The sequence below is a fragment of the Lycorma delicatula genome, chromosome 4 (genome assembly GCF_047948215.1).
Source record: "Lycorma delicatula isolate Av1 chromosome 4, ASM4794821v1, whole genome shotgun sequence".
Lineage (NCBI taxonomy): Eukaryota > Metazoa > Arthropoda > Insecta > Hemiptera > Fulgoridae > Lycorma > Lycorma delicatula.
This window is the reverse complement of record NC_134458.1, coordinates 189,519,527-189,531,724: the sequence shown is the minus strand read 5'-3', so window position 1 is coordinate 189,531,724 and position 12,198 is coordinate 189,519,527. Positions and strand designations below refer to the sequence as shown.

Genomic DNA, 12,198 nt, shown 5'->3' with positions numbered 1-12,198 from the left:
AAAGGGTAAAATTCTGTAGGTGTGTATTTGTTTGGGTGTTGGCATATATCTACCATAATGTGTCTAACATACATTCATGAAATTTCATATAACCTGCATATACGTAATATCGATGATGTTAAATTTTAATGAAAATTGAACAAGGTGGTGGAATTAATTACAGCTAAGAAAGTTTTGTAACCGTACTTTCAATTAAAAAGAATTGTAAAACAAAATATAAAAGCACAAACAAACAAACAAAAGCAAATAAAAATTTCACCAACACCGATCAGGACTTTTAACATAAATGTGCAGAGCTGATTTAGTGTAAAAGATTTCAAGCCATCAGTTACTGCTATTACTTTGCTTTGTGATCTTGCTACTACTATAGATATTATTAAAATATTTTAAAGTTATAAAATTGTGAAAATCTTGCAGTTTATTTGAATTTTATCCCATCATATTTTTGTTTGTTTTTTGATGAATCAAATATTTTTTATACTTCTGTTGATGCAACACATAATGTCTCTGGAACTCAAAACTTGTTCCACAAGTGCAATCTGTGAATTGAGATATACAGAATGTTGAGGGGATATCTTGAGATATAGCAGGTTGCAGTTCATATCTGAATAATGTCTTAAATTTTGTGACATAAATGAAATTCCTCACTAAAATCCTACATCCTCCCAGGATAAGTAGGGTATCCTGAGAATGTCTTAAAATTCAAGTAAATATAGAAAATCCCTGAAAATTTTTAAATTTATCTTCTTAATTTATCAATAATAAAATTAATATTATTAAATTTAAGTTTACAGAATCCCTTTGATTCTTTGAACTCCCATTCTCACAGAATTTATGTAGCATAATTTAATTATAGGGAACAGAACTGGTTAACGGGCTATCAATGTTATTATATTGTTATATGCGACTATCCTTGAATATGTTGTCATCTAACAAACAGAATAACATAAATTTTACCCTTGATCGTGTAAATTTGAGGTGACCATTACTATTTTCTACCCAGCACATTAAATCGAAAATTCCTAATCCAAATTGAAAACAGTTTGTTGGTCTTTTCTTATAGTTAAGGACTCTTTGTAATACTTGAATAACTCCCAAATAAAAGTTCATAATGCTTAAACAGTTAGTTTAATTCTTTTCTTTGTAGAGAGGGGCAATTCCTGCAATACCCTGATTGCAGTATCAGGATATTGGAAAGTTTTGTAGATTACTTCTTGATTGACACTTAGTACTGATGAACTAATTCTTGTTTTAAATGTGTGATTTATTTTATCTATTTGTATATCTTATGTATTGTGGCATTTGCAATGTGAAATATATATTACGCGATGAATTGAAATAATTATTTATAAAGTATTGTAAAAGAATAATTAATAAAGTGCAACTTTCAAATATATACAATACTTGTTAGAAAACAACTGACCTTGAAATGGTTCTGACCAATCAGCAGAGATGGATTGGATGCATATAGGTGGTTTATATCTTAAAAATTAATTATATTTAATCTGTAAATGAATTAATTCATTTGCAGATTAATTCGATTTAGGGAGGTGCACAAAGAACATTTATTGGGGATGGATATAAAGTGCTTTGTACTTAACCTTATGGGATTAATTTAAACATTATTATTCATATTTAAATTTACAGGTGAATATGAACTTATAAAAAAAATTAGAAAAATTGCAGAACTTAACCAAGTATGGCGGTCATATATTGGTATGGGATACCATAATTGTTGCGTCCCGCATACTATAATGAGAAATATTTTTGAAAATCCAGGCTGGTAAGTCAATTTATCTCTGTATTAAATGTTCATGGTTTTCTTATTTTTTTAATCAGTACTTGTTATTTTTCTTTTATTACAAACCTATATAATGCAGCATTATAGTAGAAATCTTTTTTCAAAGTATAGAACAAAAATAACTTCTTACAACAAATATGGCCGTAAAATAATTTCCTGAAACATAAGTCAATGATCCCTAAGATAACACCAAGCATTGTGAATTACTATTAAAATACTTTAAGAAAATGCCACAAATTAAACTTTAAAGATAATAAAAAATAATTTTGACCTTGCCTAACAAAAGAATAAACAAAAACATACTTTCAGAATACACCAAGAACAATAGATAATTAACATGCTCATCCACAACATCTTAAGTAATCAGCCTCATAAACTATCTGCTTAAGTATAATCTACTCATGTCCCCTAAAGAGCACATAAGGACTCTTCACTACAGAATGTCTAACACCTAGATTCTCATTCTGTGTAACAGCACACTCATCGATAGTCTTATACAAAATTAATAAAAATACTAAAAAGGTAAGCGAAACAAAAAATACATCATATTAATATATATAAAACATAAAGAATCGGAGAAAATAGCTTATAAATTAAAAAAATCTGGATGCAGTGTGGCTTTTCAAACATTGATCAGACAAAATAAACAATTTTACACAGAAAAGAAACAACCTGGAATATTTCACTATTCTGTAGTATGTAAACTGAATTGTTCAAACCACACAATTTTCTACATCAGTCAAACAGGGTACAATTTCATTCTAAGATATAATGAATATTATAAAAGCTTTCCACATCAACGTAGAACCAATATTTGCCAGTAATCTTGTCGACACAATAAGCATGTCGACCGACATTAATAATAAACTTGATATTCTTAATTTTCAGAAAAGAATTGCTTATTAACATACTCAAACGTTATGAAATAGAAGAAAATTTCATTCATAACTGCATTGCTGGGACTTGAAGATTAAAATGTTTTATTTTAAATAATGAAAAAGACAAACAAATGTTTTAAGACTGAGAGGTGTTGCTATCATCAACCATATCACATATAAAAATGTAATAATTTTAAGAAGTGAAATAAACAAAGGTCAGGGATAGGGGCAATTACTTTTATACCGAGATTTTGAATAGTAGATTTTGGATATCGGTACTCTTTGGGAGTTAGGTTTCATCTCAGAAATGGTTGATCTGAGATTGTACAAGACTACATTTCATTTACATTCATACATATCATCCTCATTCATCTTCTGAAGTAATACCTTGTGGTGATTCCGGAGACTAAACAGAAAAGAAAAAAGGGATAAGGGCCGGGCAATAATGATCAGATGAGGAAGCGATTATAATGTTACCAGTTGTAAATAATTACAACCATTGAACTCAGTAAGTCAGGTAAACAAAAAAAGAAGAGACTTAAGAAGCAAGAAATTCATCTCCTGAAACCAGAGTTAATGGAAAAAGATGAAGAAGAAACATTGATAAAATCCAGTTTCTCTTCTTCATCACAGTCTGTATACAGGAAAGGTGACTGCCTCAGCATTTCTTTGCAACTCACTTAAAGAGAGTGTGTTATCCCCTTCATAAACTAAGGCCCCGTCAGGTGCATCCCTGCTAGACCAAAAGATACTGCCAAGGCCTTCAGAGAACAGAGGAAGAAAGGATGCAAAAATTTAGCAATTCTCCCAAGGATAACCGTAGTCAAAATTTTCAAACTTACACAATCTAATAAGATCAGAACGCAATACAAAATTCCATCCAGTTTATCTACTGGTTGTAACGAACCAGCATCTACTTGTTGTAACGAATACCATGATTCAATTTCCAGAAAATGTCATTATTTGTATATATATATATATATTTCACTTTCTTGTGGACACGATAACTGCCATAATCTTGTGCCAGTCACTTTCAAATTGACACAAAGTATAATGACCCAAAATTTTGGTCGAGTTCCTAAATGGGTAAAATCAAGCCATGGGGGGAAGCTTTTTCAAAAAAACAAAATATCTCTCTACTATTCTTTGGATAAGGGCCTAAACCTTATCTAAGTAAAGTTTTTTGATATCGCCAACCATTGGCCCAGTGGGTGGGAAGAATGGAGTTTCGAAGACAAAAAAAAATCATACCTCCCTTAGTAGATACAGTATCAAATCGGTTGAAAGTGGTCTTCAGTCCTCTAAACATTACTTAAAATATTTGTCTGAAACAATGACCAACCCTTATGACAAGGGATGACCAAAATTTTGCTGGAATTGTAAGATGACGAGGGCGGCTTGTCATATGCTAAACATGTGAAACCTTTTTCACGTGCAACCATTGCCATATTGAGTAAATTTGTAGTTTTTCTTAACTTTAAGGTGGAAATCGTTTTTATCTCTTACTTAGCACCGGTGAAATTTACCTCCGCCTTTCAGCATGTCGAAAGGAATTTTTTATAACCGACTCAGCGTAATCTTGAGAGATTTTTGATATGTTTATTTCAGTTGTTAATAGTTATGAAGTACGTATAACTTATTTATTTTTTCCTATCGATATAAATTTGATAGAATACAGAAAAAAATTAGTTTTTATTTAAAAATGATCTAAGCGCAATGCTACAAGCCTTGTAGCAATATGTTTAATCTGCTCAGAAGACCAGTTTTCTCATTATGTAATTAAGATGTAAAAGCTGTAAAAATATACCTTTCAAATAGTGTTGGTGGTTTTCAGTAAGGTTTATAAATACAGATGGTTAATGGCTAAATGCAGATGGTGGGAATAAGTTAATAATGAGTTAATGAAGAAGTTGATGAATGACATATCATGAACTGGTTTGAACCGTCAAGAGTATTTACATTATAAATGGTTAAATGTGTTTGTCTCCTACCATAGCAGTTCATAATATTAATAATAATAATCAAATTTTATATCAATTTTGCCATAATATTGATCATCTTAAAATATATTTTTTGATATATTGTTTATATAACTTTTTAAATAAAAAGTTTATCCTATAAAAGTTTTGTTTTATTTTGAGTTAATATTCCTTAAAATGACTTTTTATCTGTGTTTTTTAGGTTGGTATTTCACTTGATGAAACTGTATCGCATGATGATGTAAGCGATTTGCTTTGGATCTTTGGATGTGAAACATCGTTAGAAGAGGTATAGTATATATTTTTAAACTACATAAACAATATTTGAATTCATTTACTATTATTTTGAAAAAGTGTAAATTTTAATGTAATTTCATAAACATTTTAGTACATTTTATGAATATTTTTTAATGCATTAATCTATAATTCTTATGTTCACACTGAAATTGTTAATGAGTTAACACTTTCAGCCGTACATCTTGCTCTAGTAATATGTTAAAGTAAATATGAATGACAAATTTAGTTCTAAAACTGTGTCAGTGACCATATTTCTTTCTTTTCAGCCAGGAGGGCTGGCTTTACCATTAGTTTGGCTTGTTGTGCAATCCCTTCATAGGAAACAGGAGTCCTTGACTAATTCTTCAGGCAAGGTCTTACTGATACCAATCTGTAGGTGGTAGCATAGTACATAGATGGAACCAGGGCAGCTGACCGTAATACTTACCTAAGTTCCTAAGTAAGAAGGATAAGGATAACAAAAGGGTAGGGAACAGGCAAGGAACAATCAACCGATTGGTCCTGATTTGGTTAGTTTACTGTCTTCTCAGGAATGATAGTTTCTTTTTTTATTATTATAATAAAAATCTTGCAGTAGGGGGCTGCATATGTTGAGAATTTTAAGTGAAGGGGATTTACACAAAATCAGATAGCAAATACGATTGTCATTTTGTGTACGATGTGTGTGCATACGTTAGTACTGTTTAAGATATAAATAAATATTGTTACAAGAAATGTCAAGCAATTTACCTCTTTGTTTCCTTGCTCTACCTTCAATTAATGCTTTTTCCTTCGGGTATACTCTGATCATCCTCTCTATTCCGTACTCTACCCATTAAATAATAATCTATTCAAAAGCATTCAAAATCGTGTTTTATGAAACATAAATAATGTTCAGAAATTGTATAGATAATGTTATGTTTTACTTGTTAAATCTTTGTAGGGTTGTATTTTTAAATAGGTGTTCCAATTTTTTGTTTCTTTTATATAGAAAGAGAGATTGTAAGATTTGTAGATTGTTACCTAACCCAAAATTTAGTTATTTTTAACACCTATCTAAATAATTTTTTTCATGACTGAACACTAGGAATTGTAATAAATATTTAAAAATTTTTCAGTATTTGGAACCTTCTAAAAAGAATCCATTCCTCACCAAAGCACTATTTCCTCTTCATGCCTGGACCACAAAAAAATTTAAGATTTTATTTATTTTTATTTTTTAACAGGAAAATAAACTGATTATTGATATAACTTATGTCTGAAATTTTTTCAAATCACCAGAAAAATTATATACAATTAACCTAATTCTTGTAGGGATTAGAATCTTATAATTTTTAAGAAAACCTTTTTTTAGAAAATTTCTTTTATTATTCATTAGTGTTATTTTAGAGAAATAAGGGGACATTCATTATGAAAGTACATTTTAAAAATTTTAATATGCTCTACAGAAATTAGAATAGGAAATTTTAAAAAACTTGATTTTTTAACATAAAAGGTTGAAATATTCAAAATTAATAAAATATGCAAATTACTTTAATTAGGTTTCTTAAAAATGTAGTGAAATCCATAGAAGAAATTGGTTACAAAAAAGTAAAAACTGATTGTTGTAATTTTAAACATTATATAATAAGAACATATAATAAACAAGAACTTACTGATCCCTGTCTTTAACCAAATGTGATACACTCCTATTTTGTGGAGCCACATGATCTGACAAATATGTGCTATTAATTAAACATCAAAATCCTTTTGTAACATATTTTTTATTTAATTGTAGGAATTGTTTATATTAAATAGCGTGTAAATAAAACTATACAAAGTATTCTAAAAAGTTAAAAATATCTTTGAAAATAATTTATTAGGTGTAACAGAGAAGAATCTTTAAAACACAAAGTCAGATCAAAGATTAGATACATGCTAAATACAATAAACAGTTTCAATTTGAAACCAAACTCTTTGTATATGGTGTGTGTGTGTGTGTGTGTGTGTTTTGGTGAAATCTGTTCAAAAAGTATCATACCTATCTTTTTCTTGAAAATTACTTGAATGTGATCAGTAAAGTTTGGTAAAAGTGCAGGACTATGTTCCACGTGTATTTTTTGTAATTGCATAGAGGATGTCATTTGTTATTCAGCAGCTATTGCATGCATGATTTTTGCAGGGCTTGTTGCAATTTTATTTTGTGCATAATGATGATATACACTAAACATTATTATATCAAGTTCTGCCAAAAGCTTAGTGAAACACAAAGAAAAACGATTAAGAAGATTAAGCAGACTTTTGGGAGTGAAGCTACAGGGGTAATAAATATTACAGAATGGAATAATAATTTTCAAAATAGTGACACTTCAGTTGAGAGTGAACAACACACCAATAGGATAATAACAAGCCGAACTCCAAATATCATTAACAATATATGCAATTTGACATGGAAAATCATCTGCTGACTAAGAAATTACAAAGGACATTGGGATTAGTGATGAGTTCACCTGATTTTAAAGGATGAATTGAGCTTGTAGACACAGACCATGAAATTTGTGCCAAAGTTGCTTTACTTGAGCAGAAAAAGATTTGTTTTGATGTTGCATAGTAGTATACCAATGTGATCCTAAATCTCTTAAGACCATGTTGTCGATGAATCTTGGGTATATGGATATAACCCAGAAACGAAAGCTCAGTTGACAGTTATCAGGATTTCCATGCACACTGGAAAACCTGGAATTTGAAAAATCTTTAAGTTCTGGAAATTTCTTGGAATTTGAGCTTATTTGTCATAAAATATTTATTACTGATGTAGAAATTTTGCAAAATTTTACTTATTTTTCCATACTATTATTTTAACCAAGTTCATTTTTTAGTAGAATATATTCTGAAAATAAGGGAGGTTGAAAGATATCTAATTTTATTATTTCTATCATTAGTTTTATTATCTTTGTCAATCAAAAAAAAAAATTATGACAAATAAAAAAAGTATGAGTTTCATAAAATACCTTGAAATTTTTATCTATGTCTCCACATACAACAAACAATTTTTCCACATTCACTAAATGTGTTTCACTGACTTTATTAAATTTAAGTTTCACTGACTCTACTAAATTGAAGTTGTAGAAAAAAATTGATGATCAATATCATTGATGCTTTTTTTATGCTTAACAGATGTTGTGTAGGATTTTGAGTGTAATTTTTTAGCTGTTACTGATCTTTTTAATGCCTAAATAAATCACCATCATTTCCAAGGCCAAAGAAAGCAAGACAAGTGAAAATGAAGCTGACTGTTTTTTTTTTTAATTTCCTCAGAGTTGTGCAACCCAAGTATGCCCCAGAATTCTAAACTATCAAGAAACAGAACTCTCTAAAGGATCTCCATTACCTTTGTCATGCAGTTTGGTGCAAGAGATTGGATCTATGGAAATTACATAAATGTCAGTTGCATCATAACACACACGCCTATTTGTCACATGTAATCCAGAACTTCAAATACAGAAAGTATTTATTCTGTATAGTCAAATACAGAAATCCTCAGTTCACTAGAACCTAAGACATTTTTTTTGAAATCACTACTCACCAGATATGGCTCCTTGTAATTTCTGGTAACTTCAAATGCTTCTGAAAGTGTTCTGATGTCACAGGTGGGAGATATAATGATGAATGTGATAGCACAACTTGTAGAAATATCAAAAGAGATGTACAAAAAATATTTTCAGTATTATGATAAGAGGCTATTTTGTAGGAAACAAAGATTTATAGCCACTTGGTCAATGGTCAGACAGATTTTGAACAAACCTTGTATTTATGTTTTATTTTATAAAGTTTAGTAATAATTATTAATTTTCTGTTTTTAGATTGCTGAAAACAGTGATATATTAAGCAACAGTATTTTGAAGACAGAATTCAAAAGAATGTCACAGTTTATGACTCATCCTATTTTTAACACTTATCATTCTGAAACAAGAATTGTAAGATATATGAAGTCACTAGAAAACAAAGATATTTCTTTAGTTCATTCTATGATTCCACTGGTTTGTATTTTCTGATTTGTTTAAATAAACTTAGAATAGTTAAAAAATTGTTCTATGCAGTTAGGCTCTAGGAAGTGTTTTTTTCATTTTTTCCAGGAATAAAAATATTAACCCACCGGCTTGGTCTAGTGGTGAACGCGTATTCCCAAATCGGCTGATTTGTAAGTCGAGAGTTCGAGCAAACTCGAGAGTCCTAGTAATGTCAGTTATTTTTACACGGATTTGAATAATAGATTGTGGATACCAGTGTTCTTTGGTGGTTGGTTTCAATTAACCACTCATCTCAGGAATAGTTGAACTGAGATTGTACAAGACTACACTTCATTTACCCTCATACATATCATCCTCATTCATCCTCTGAAGTATTATCTGAAAGGTAATTACCGGAAGCTAAACAGGAAAAGAAAGGAATAAAAATTTAAAAAAAGTGAACAGAATTAAAATAAAGTTTAGTGCTGTCTCTAACATTATTTTTATCCTCTGTTCAAGATTTTATCTATGTTGGGTCATCTGAAATACTTCTAATTTTTGTCCTGCACTATCTTTCACCTGCTGCTGCACATTTGCAGTGTTCTTTTTTGCAAGTTCTTACATCTTCCACTGCTATCATAAACCATCTTATTGCTCTAACTGTACTTCTCATTGCTTACAGTCTCATTTTTACTCCATCCTTTTTCTCTTCTCTACTATACTTCTCTTAAACTGATTTGGCAACCTCTGCATTACTTTTCTTTTCATTATTCAATATCAATTACTTTTATTATATTTCATTCTAGCCCTGCTAAATGAACCTGTTAGGTTTTCACAATATTTTGTATTTCCTCTAGATTATCATAATTGATTTGGCTGTTATTTTCTGCTTTTCCTAGCATTGTTATTCTACCCATTCGTATATGGCAAATATCAAAGTATCGCCATTCTCAAAACTACTTTTAGCAATCACTTAATGCCAAAAGTAGTTTTTAGAATGGAGGTACTCCATAACGCATCGACTACAAATGTTAAAGTGACAGTGCTAGAAAGGGCAAAAAACAATATTCAAATTGACCTGTCAGGTTCATTTTACCTTGTATTTTCTCCGCATAAAAGGACTAATTCTAGCTGAGATTTGTCACCAATAAATTAGTGATTACAGTACGGTAAAGATATTACGAGTAGACAAAGCACGGAAGATCAGTTCATTTAAAGAAAGAACAATGGATGTTAATGATGAACAAAATTCACTGATGAGCTAATAAAGACAATTTCAGTGATAGACATTCAGTAATTAATCGGTATACTTCTTGAGCAGGGCTTGGTAGAATTAAGAACTGTTCTTTATTAGATCTCTACTAAAATTGTAGGCTATTAGAAATATTATGTAGAGTGTACCCAAAAATTTTGCTGACATTTATCTACAAGTTTTTTGTTTTTGTTTTTTTTTTTTGCTACGGAAAACAAAGAAAGCTTTCTAAACTTTACAGTAATAGCAGATGAAACAAAGACTATTTTACCTATAAATAAACTATTTAAACATCTTGGCAATTTGACACTTCCTGGCAATTTTTAAATGATAAATGTTACAGCTTACAATGAACTAAATAATTTTGATGTATGATTAAAAACATGTAGTAAGGAATTTTGGTTTAAGGTTAGCCTCCAATTCCATACTCTTATTTACTATACAAAGTTGTTGGAGACCATCAAGTGAGAAATTTTAGACAATTCCTCTAATAGATGTAATCTTATACAAATAACTGTATGTATATACGTGACATAATCTCTTAGTGGCAAGGTGCAAAAATGAGATATCCAGTCTAAAAAATACTAGGAAGATTAACAGTATATTATGAAAAACAAATCACTTAGATTCAAATCCTGGGAACACCTCATTTTGACCTACATTTTTGTAACAGAGAACACGTCTTAATATAAGTAGATAAATGACATTCAAACACCAAAGTATACGGGTGTTATGATGGACTTGACCCTATTTGTTATGCATCATTGTCTAAGTTCAAGGTAAATTAGTGGAAAAAATTGAATTATTTGTTAAATTAACAGAGGGGAAGTATAATCAGAAGTCCTTTGCTTGATGACCTTAGTGCTTTGTTTTGCAGCAGGTGGTTACCCAACATCCAAACAGCAAGTGTCTGCATATATCATCCATTTGTTTGGTACTGAATAAATACATTTGAATAGTTAGTAGGTGCTTGAGATTGATACAAATTCAGAAAAAATTATTTTTTGGTCAGGGTAGCACTTCTATACTTCAATTACCAATTACAGAATTACTAGCAAAGAATAAGATGAGAGATTTAAGATTTGCATTCTACAATCATTTCATTTCTACCTCTCCTTGTTGGCCTAAGAGTGATTTTTTTCTTTGAATGAATATCATTCATCGGATCAATGAGGCTCATGGTTCTGAAAGGCTTATCGTATTGAGGCTCTCATGTTGTTATATGGAGAAACTGTTCTGTAGGGTTTGAACTGATGGTTGTAGGGTTATGAATGGATAATGGTACCTTTTATAAAACTCTTCTTTTTTACCTATTACTATTCCTCGGGCAGTAGTGGGCTCCAAGAGAAAATCAGAGTGAATTCCTCCCTGTATTTCTTCTGCCATCTTTGTGTGGATAATTCTGACCGACATCTTTGACATCAAAGCTGTTGGTCTGTAGCATAGTTATCATGATGCCAAGTTCTCTCGGGCATGCTTTACTGTGCTGCAAGAACTGGACACTTGAAAACCATGTGTTCTGCGATATCCTCTCTTCTGCAATAATTACACTTGGCTGAGGGATTCAATGCTTATGTAAACAAGTATGCTTTAAAGTAACTGACCGATCAGGAACTGAGTTAAATAGTACCCCCAGTTTTCCATGCTTTGTGGTCCAGCCATCTCCGTAGATCCAGAAAATTAAAGATATGTATAAAGGACATTAATTGTGAACACATAAAACAAATACATCTATTTATGCATAGTAATAAAGTTTTTATTAAATGGATAACTGGTTTTTGTCGGTCAGCATGAGAAACAATATTTTTGTTTTTATGTGTTTTAAACAGATTAAAAATGCTTATTTTTTAAAAAATATATTGATTTTTCTCCAAATGATTTTTTTTTAGGGCTATTATGTGAAACTTATTGCCATTTAATGCTGCAGATGGTACTACAATTAACAAATCCATATTGAAGCGGTTAGGACACAATTCTTAGAAGGCTGAGCTTTACTCAATAATACTATAACCATTGGGCTAAA

At 30.4% G+C, this 12,198-nt stretch overlaps 1 pseudogene; it reads left to right on the top strand.

Moving 5' to 3' along the window:
* The window catches only part of LOC142322774 (glycine dehydrogenase (decarboxylating), mitochondrial-like), a 29,327-nt pseudogene that overhangs the window by 5,676 nt on the left and 11,453 nt on the right, over positions 1-12,198 (top strand).